General features: G+C 42.8%; 1 pseudogene; it reads left to right on the top strand.

The window, feature by feature from the left end:
• The first annotated feature begins 4,273 nt into the window (after positions 1-4,273).
• On the top strand, positions 4,274-5,426 carry LOC128069567 (glycylpeptide N-tetradecanoyltransferase 1-like; annotated as a pseudogene).
• The last annotated feature ends 3,660 nt before the right edge of the window (positions 5,427-9,086 follow it).

Here is a 9,086-nt window from a genome sequence, read left to right as displayed (position 1 = left end):
ACAATCACAGCTTGGAGAAGACAGAACAGGCCCCTTAGTGTGAACTGCCCAGGAAGCCTGGCAGCTCCTCAAGGGCCTGCCCAGCTGCAATCCAAGATACAAAGTTTTTACGCAAGTTGGCACTCAAGTTCATTTGGAGGCAAAGCCCGACCCACACCACTGTGGGCAACTGTTCGTGCTCTGAGGCTAAAAGTCAATGAATGCAGGCTCTGCCTCAGTCCTTGCCAACACCACATACCTAAAACCCAAACAATTCTGAATTCTCTAATACACTCAGCCCTGAAGGGTTTCAGGAAAGGGACTGGGCCAGTATTGGGTCCTCCCAACTAAATTCAAAGCTCTCTAAAAAAGGGTTCCTTTGTCTCCTCAGGACAGCTCCTCCCAATACCAGGAAGGAGAACTCTTTCAAGGGAAGGATTTGGGAGGGGGGTGTACTCCTACGGTATCCTTAGCTTTCAGAAACTGCAGCAGGCAGGACCACCCAGACACCATAGAGGAGAATACAGGCGGAGCCCCCACATATCAATCACGGAAGATTCACCAGCATCCATTCCACAGGTCAGAGGAGGCATCAGAGGGTAATTCTTGGAACTCATAGGGTAGTGCTTCCAGGAACGTCCAGCAACGCTAGGTTTACATGGAGGATAGCTTTCTTTTCAGGATGATAAGCCTTGTTTTCTAAGTCAGGCCCCAGACACTCAATCTTCCTAAACTCTATCAGGTGCACAGGATAAAAAGGATTTCACCTAACAGGTATCAGTCACTAAAAGCAATTCTTCATTCAACAAAAATATAAGATGTGTACACTGTGTGCCAGGTACCAGTGCAGTCCTAGGACACAGGGCATCCTAGACCCTGCACTCAGAGGAAGAAACAGATGGCAGAGGCCAGGAGCCTTCGTGGATGTGGCAGAGCAGCAGATGCACAGACAGTGCCTGGGACCTGTGGGTACAGGGTTTCCTCCCTGAGCCATTACAGGGTGTGGAGGGGCAGCATGCAGCCCGGGTGTGGGTTCCTGGGGTGAAATTCTCTCTCTCTGGACCTTCACTCTGCTCACCTGTCTTTTTCTGGATCTCACAGAGCACACTGAAGAGAGCAGGCTTCATTGGATGGCAATTCAGAGCATGCTTTCTGGCCTGTGCCTCTCCAAGCCTGGTCGGTGATGGCCATGATCTGCTGTAGGACATCATCCATGCTGGGTCTGGGCTGGGGCCTGGGCATGCAGCACAGGGCTGGGAATTACCGCCCAGGGTGTGGGTGGGTGCTACAGGAAGGGATGTCCATGAGTGGCAGGGCCAGATGGACGCTTAACCAGGAGCTGCCAAGCCTGGAGAGCTTGCACAGACATAGCCAACTGCTGTAGTGTGTGTGCCAGGCACACACATGCATGCATGCGTACATGTTCAGTTGCTTCAATTCAGTCAGTTCAGTCGCTCAGTCGTGTCCGACTCTTTGTGACCCCATAAACTGCAGCACGCCAGACCTCCCTGTCCATCACCAACTCCCAGAGTTTACTCAAACTCATGTCCATTGAGTCAGTGATGCCATCTAACCATCTCATCCTGTCTTCCCCTTCTCCTCCTGCCTTCAATCTTTCCCAGCATCAGGGTCTTTTCAAATGAGTCAGCCCTTTGCTTCAGGTGGCCAAAATATTGGAGTTTCAGCTTCAACATCAGTCCTTCCAATGAACACCCAGGACTTATCTCCTTTAGGATGGACTGGTTGGATCTCCTTGCAGTCCAAGGAACTTTCAAGAGTCTTCCCCAACACCACAGTTCAAAAGCATCAGTTCTTCAGCACTCAGCTTTCTTTATAGTCCGACTCTCACATCCATACATGACTACTGGAAAAAATATAGCCTTGACTAGATGGACCTTTGTTGACAAAGTAATGTCTCTGCTTTTTAATATGCTGTCTAGGTTGGTCATAACTTTCCTTCCAAGGATTAAGTGTCTTTTAATTTCATGGCTGCAATCATCATCTGCAGTCAGTCGTGTCTGACTCTTTACGACCTATGAACTGTAACCCGCAAGGCTCCTCTGTCCATGGGATTCTCCAGGCAAGAATACTGGAGTGGGTTGCCATTTCTTTCTCCAGGGGATCTTCTCCAGGGGACCCAGGAATTGAACCCATACCTCCTGCCTTTCTTGCATTGCAGGCAGGTTCTTTACCCACTGAGCCACCTGGGAAGCCCACATGGGTGTACTTGCCCTCAATCAATTCTTAACCATTATGCTCTAGTGCCTCTTTCTACAAAAATCCTGGATGGATGGTTGAATTAAGATCCTTTATTGTTGTTGTTCAGTTGCTAAACAGGGTCAGACTCTTTGCAACCCCATGTACTGTAGCACACCAGGCTCCTCTGCCCTCCACTGTCTTCCAGAATTTGCTCAAATTCATGTCTGTTGAGTCGGTGATGCTATCTAAGGTCCTTTAAATCTCTTTAAAGGAATCTTGAGAATATTTATTTTGTTTCTTTTTAAATAAACTCTGTATTTTAGAAAAATTTTAGATTTACATAGAAACTGCAAAGATAGTATCAAAAATTCACCCAGTTTCCCCTTATGTCAGCGTGCTGCATTCCTGTGACCCCTGTTTCAAAATTTAAAAACCCAAATTGCTATAAACTAAACTACAGAATGTATTTGTATTCTACTAGTTTTCCCACTAATGCTCTTCTTCTGTTCTGGGATTCGGTCCAGGCTACCATTTTGTCTTCAGTCATCATGCTCTCTCAGTCCCCTCTGATCTGTCAGTTGGTCAGTCGCCTTGGTTCTCATGACCTCAACAGTTTAGAATAGTACTGAACAGGTATTTTTGTAGAATGTCTTTCAGTTTGGGTTTGTCTGATGTTTTCCTTATAACTAGGCTGGGGGTGATTGGCTTGGGAGAAGAACACCACCAAGGTGAAGTGCCCTTTTCATTTCATGGTATCAGGGAGGAGGTAACATCCACATGACATCACTGGTAATGTGAACTTTTATCACCTTTCTAAGTTAGTCTCCACCAAATTTCTCCATCAGAAAGTTACTACATTCCCATCTCTATACCTGTTTCTATTCTGTACACATATTGGTTAGAAGTGAGTTATTTAAGTCCAGCTCATACTTGAGGGGAAGGATGTTAAGCTCTACTACCTAGAAGAAGAGAATATGTATATTATTTGGAATCATTCTGTAAGAAAGATTTTTTTCCTTCTCCTCTATTTATTTATTTGTTCAATCATTTATTTATATCAGTATGGAATCATGTGTTTCATGCTTTTAGTTATTATTTGGATTATTATTGACTATTTAAATATATATGTATATACCATTCCTGTGCCTTTGAAAGGTTATTGTGAATTTGTTTAAAGTGGGGACTATCTGAATTAAGTTTGAGGGGGTTTATGTGTGCATGCAGATGAGGAAATTGAAATTGACATTATGTAAGTTGACCATGCTTATATAGTATGTGATGGAATCTTATATAGGAATGGTGTTTATAGAATCCTAATAGTAGGTCTTCATCCTCTTGTGACATGAAGCTCATTACCTCATAAGAGAGTTCTTTTAATGTTGAGTCTGCTGTACTCCTAGTGGGATTGTAGTAATCCAGGTAGTGGGATTGCAAGAGAGAAAAGGAAATGGTGGCTATGGGAAGAGCAGAATATGATTAGAGGAAGTAGTGACTGAGTCTAGGATGGAGCAGCTAAAAACTGATGTGTCTCACTGGATTTCAGGGAATTTGTCTACCAGGTTGACAAAATATAAACAGAAAGAGAACTTGTAGTGGCCATTCCCCAAAACCCCAGGCCCAGCTAGCCCCTGTTCTGGATATCCTTCAGTTTTGTATTACTCCTTCATCCATCCCCAGTACATCCATTCATAGATATAAACTATATTCCTTAATTTGACAAATATTTCTTGAGTACCTACTATATATGCCAAGAATTATTCTAGGTACCATGGATGAGTTGGAAGGGCAGTATGTGTGTGTGTGTAGGAGGTGAAGAAAGGCCTTCTATTGCTCACTTCTATTTGGATTTAGTTAAGTATTTCTCATTCCTTTTATCCTTTGAGATATAAGTCACATGTCACATATCATACAATTCACCCATTAAAAGTGTATGTACAGGCAACTCAAGAAGGTGGATGAGAGTGATACAGCAGTGAAGCCACTGGCACTTCCGCTGCTGCAAATGATGGAAGGGAATGGAAAGGCCCAAGAGCACTGCAGCAATTGCAAGAAGGGGGAGGACACCAGCTATAGTCAGGATGGCTGAGTCTATCCAATGACAGTGGAGCAAAAAGGAGAAAAAGAAACCGAAAAGAAGAAGCAGAAAGAGGAAGGCAGTGAGACAGATTCAGCCCAGGATCAGACTGTTCATCAGATGAACTGTTTGCCAGCAGAAGACCCAGGAAACACAGAAGGCCATTCAGCTCTTTTTCACTGGGTCAAGGAATCTGCAAAAAACACCCTCCTGAATGAGAATTATGTGGAAGATGATGACAACATGTTCTGATTTGATTTTTCCCCAGAATTTGTTTTGTGGGCTCTCCAGCCACCTAGCTGGCTTTCCCAGTGGCACTGTGGGGTTCAGGTGGTCTCAAGTCAGAAATGGGTTGGATTCATCACTGCCATCCCAGCAAACATCCATACCTATTACACAGAGAAGAATATGGTAGAGATCAATTTCCTGTGTGTCCACAAGAAGCTGCACTCCAAGAAGGTGGTTCCAGTCCTGATCCATGAGATAACCTGATGGGTTTACCTGGAAGGCATCTTCCAAGCTGTTTACACTGCCACAATGGTATTACCAAAGCCTGTTGGCACCTGCAGGCACTGGCATTGGTCCCTAAACCCATGGAAGCTGATTAAAGTGAAGTTCTTCCACTTGAGCAGAATTCTGACCATGAGCGCTATGAAGCTCTACCAGCTGCCAGAGACTCCCAAGACAGCTGGGGTGAGACCAATGGGAAAAAAGAACATACTAGTAGTGCACCAGTTCCTCACCCAGTACCTGAAGCAGTTTTGGGTCACAACACTCATGAGCCAGGAGGAGGTGGAACACTGGTTCTACAGAACATTGTCAAAGTTCTATCATTAACAGTTTTGTGGTGGAGAATGTGAATAGTGAGGTGACAGATTTCAAGTTTTATATACTTCTGCTCACCATCATGAACCATCCGCCTCACAAGACTCTAAAGTCTGCATATTCTTTCTACAATGTTCATACTCCGACCCCTCTTCTAGACCTCGTGAGTAATACCCTCGTTCTCACCAAAATGTTCAATGCAGTGAATCTTATGGAGAACAAAACTTTCGTGGGGAAGTTCAAGTTCAGCATGGGGACAGCAACCTACAGTATTATCTACAATTGGAAGTGCCTCAGCATGGGGGCAGAAAAAAGTTGGGCTGATGTTACAGTAACCAGTTGCCAGTGAAATTCTGGATAAAGCCATTGAGAATTCAAACTAGGAACTTATTGATCCAATTTTTACAAACGTGAGAATCTCTGCCAAGGGGAGCAGAACTGAACCAGCTTTACAGACTCCACTGAACTTGACAATTATATTGCAATGGTATAGGCTGTGTGAGGTCATTTTTAGCCATGTCTCTGGTTTCCCTGTTTTCCAATTAATTACACTGTTATTCAGCCATGATCAAGGGAAGGTAACTGCTGAAAACTAGCTCACGATTGGCATATTATGGAGTTAATAGGTGTGTGTGTGTGTATAATAAACTATGTACAGTTCAGTGACTTATTCACAGATATGTATAACCATCACAGTTAATATTAGAACATTTTCATCACATCAAGAAGAAACCAGTTAGGGATGTCCCTGGTGGTCTAATGGTTAAGAATCTGCCTCACAATGCAAGGGACACAGGTTCAATCCCTGGTCAGGGAACTAAGATCCCACATGCCACAGAGCAAGTTAAGTCCACACTAAACCACTGAGCCTGTGCGCCACAACTAGAGAGTCTATGCACTGCGGCAAAAGATCCCACATGCTGCAACTAAGACCCCAGGCAGCTCAATAAATAAATAATTAATTTAAAAAAAGAAACCACTTAGCTATCATCCCTCCATATCTCCATTCCCTCTTCCCAACCCTAAACATCTACTAATCTCCTTCCTGTCTCTATATATTTCCATTTTCTGAACTTTCATATGAGTGGAATCATATAGTATACAGGTTTTTTGTGACTTGCTTCCTTTACTTAGCATATGTTTTCAAGATTCTTCCATGTTGTAGCATAAGTATCAGTACTTCAGTCTTTTTTATAGCTGAATAATATTTCATTGCATGGATACCATATTTTGTTTATCCATTTGTCTGTTGATGGACATTTAGGTTGTTTTCACCTTTTCTTATTATGAATAATGCTATTGTAAATGAACTGTGGTGTTGGAGAAGACTCTTGAGAGTCCCTTGGACTGCAAGGAGATTCAACCAGTCCATTCTAAAGGAGATCGGTCTTGGGTGTTCACTGGAAGGACTGATGCTAAAGCTGAAACTCCAATACTTTGGCCACTTCATGCGAAGAGTTGACTCATTGGAAAAGACCCTGATGCTGGGAGGGATTGGGGGCAGGAGGAGAAGGGGATGACAGAGGATGAGATGGCTGGATGGCATCACTGACTCGATGGACATGAGTTTGAGTAAACTTCGGGAGTTGGTGACAGACAAGGAGGCCGGGTGTGCTGTGATTCACTGGGTCGCAAAGAGTCGGACATGACTGAGTGACTGAACTGAACTGAAACATTCATGTACAAATTTCTGTGCAGGCATATGTTTTCATTTCTTTGGGGTATATACCTAGAAGTGGAATTGCTGGGTCCTACGATAACTTTACATTTAATCATTCAAGGAGCCACCAGACTATTTTTCAAAATGGATATACTATTTTATGTTCCCAGCAACAGTGTATAAGTGTTTCTATCTCTTTTTTTTATTGGATTGATTTGATAGCTTTATTTTTACCTTTTTCATGTTTTCTAAATACTTTTTATTTTGTATTGGGTTTCCCACGTGACACAATGGTAAAGAATCTGCCTGCCAGTGCAGGAGACACAAGAGACTCAGGTTTGATCCCTGGATTGGGAAAATCCCCTGAGGTAGGAAATGGCAACCTTCTCCAGTATTCTTGCCTGGAAAAGTCCTTGGACAGAGGAGACTGGCAGGCTACAGTCCATAGGGTCACAAGCGGACTCAACTGAGCACACACACAGTCAGTTAACAATCAATGTTGTGATAGTTTCAGGTAAATAGTGAAGGGATCAGCCATACATATACATGGATCCATTCTCCCCCAAACTCCCCTCCCATCCAGGATGCCCCATAACATTGAGCAGGGTTCCATGTGCCATACCGTAGGGGTCCTTGTTGGTTATCCATTTTAAATATAGCAGTGTGTACATGTTCATTCCAAACCCTCTAACTATCCCTTCCTCCCATCCTTCCCCCCTGCAACCATAAGTTTGTTTTCTAAGTCTATGAGTCTCTATTTTGTAAGTTCATTTGTATCATTTCTTTTTAGATTCCTCACATAAGGGATGTCATATTTCTTCTCCTCTGACTTACTTCACTCAGTATGACAATCTCTGGGTCCATCCATGTTGCTGCAAATGGCATTGCTTCATTCTTTTTAATGGCTGCATAATATTCCATTGTGTGTATGTGCGACATCTTCTTTATTCATTCCTCTTTCAGTGGACTTTTAGGTTGCTTCCATGTCTTGGTTATTGTAAACTGTGCTACAATGAACATTGGGGAACATGCGTCCTTTCAGATCATGTTTTTCTCTGGGTATATGCCCAGTAGTGGGACTGCAGGGTCATATAGTAGCTCTAGTTTTAGTTTTTTAAGGAACTTCCCCACTGCTCTCCATAATGGCTGTACCAGTTTACATTCCCACCAACAGTGTAGGAGGGTTCCCTTCTCTCCACATCCTCTCCAGCATTTATTGTTTGTGGATTTTTTGATGATGGCCATTTTTACTGGGGGTTTCTGTTTCTCCACATCTTCCATGTCAACATTTGTTATCTTTTTTTGTTCTAGCCATCTTAGTAGATGTAAAGTAGTATCTCACTGTGATTTTGATTTGCAGCATTTCCTTGATAGGTAATGTCAGAGCATCTTTTGTTTTGGGGCCATTCGTATATCTCATTTAGAGAATTGTACATTCAAATTCTTTGCTCATCTTTTGATTGAGTTATTTATCTTTTTAGTATTGAGTTGTAAGAGACCTTTATATACTCTAGACAGAAAGCCCTTATTCTTTTTCCCATCACTTGGCTGAGATCCACGTCTGGTAGGAAAGTGCCCAATGCAGACCTTGTAGCCAAGATGATGATGTAATAATAAGACAGGAAATAATCTCAAACAGAAAAAGCTGTACATGTGGAGAAAGGACCCAGCCTGCTTCTGAATTTTCTGGAAGTCTGGCAACTTCTGGAGAGCAAGAGGAGCTGTTTACATCTAGCTAGCCAGCTAGCAATGCTACTCCAGTTAGCTGTTAAAAATTATTTGACCATATACAAACTTCACCAAATGGTGCTTTTTCTGAGGAAAGCCTCACTCTGTGCTTGGTGATTTCAGCTCCTTATCTTGCCAGTATTCATGAAAAAAATTATTCATGACACTTGTTAAAGACAGCAAGGCAGACTTTATTGGGGAATTACTACAATGGAGTCAGCCATGGGGGAGAGAGATTGGGCTTAATTTGGAATATAACAAGAAAAAGTGAGGATTTGTAGTCAAGGAACAGGTTTGGGGCTGGTATATCAGCAGATGAAAAATTACTAAGAGGAAACATCATGGGTAAGGGGGGATACTGGCTAAACTGAACTAACAGGAATCTAACTGAAAGCAGTGTAGGTGATCAGACATTACCTGGGGGATGGTAGAGAATGAAGAATTCCATCAAATATTGAGGGTAATCAGATAGGAGGTGCATTCTGGCTAAACAGACTTAGCAGGATTCTTGCTAAAATTGGATGCTGCAGAGAGGAACACAGAAGCTCAAAAAGTCAGGGCCTAGTTGACAAGATCGTTGGAGTGTGAATAAAGTTTGGTCAAAGAAAGACTCTTTGACAC

Source organism: Budorcas taxicolor, chromosome X (assembly GCF_023091745.1).
Source record: "Budorcas taxicolor isolate Tak-1 chromosome X, Takin1.1, whole genome shotgun sequence".
Lineage (NCBI taxonomy): Eukaryota > Metazoa > Chordata > Mammalia > Artiodactyla > Bovidae > Budorcas > Budorcas taxicolor.
Note: the sequence above shows the minus strand (reverse complement) of the source record. Positions and strands in the feature narration are given on the sequence as shown.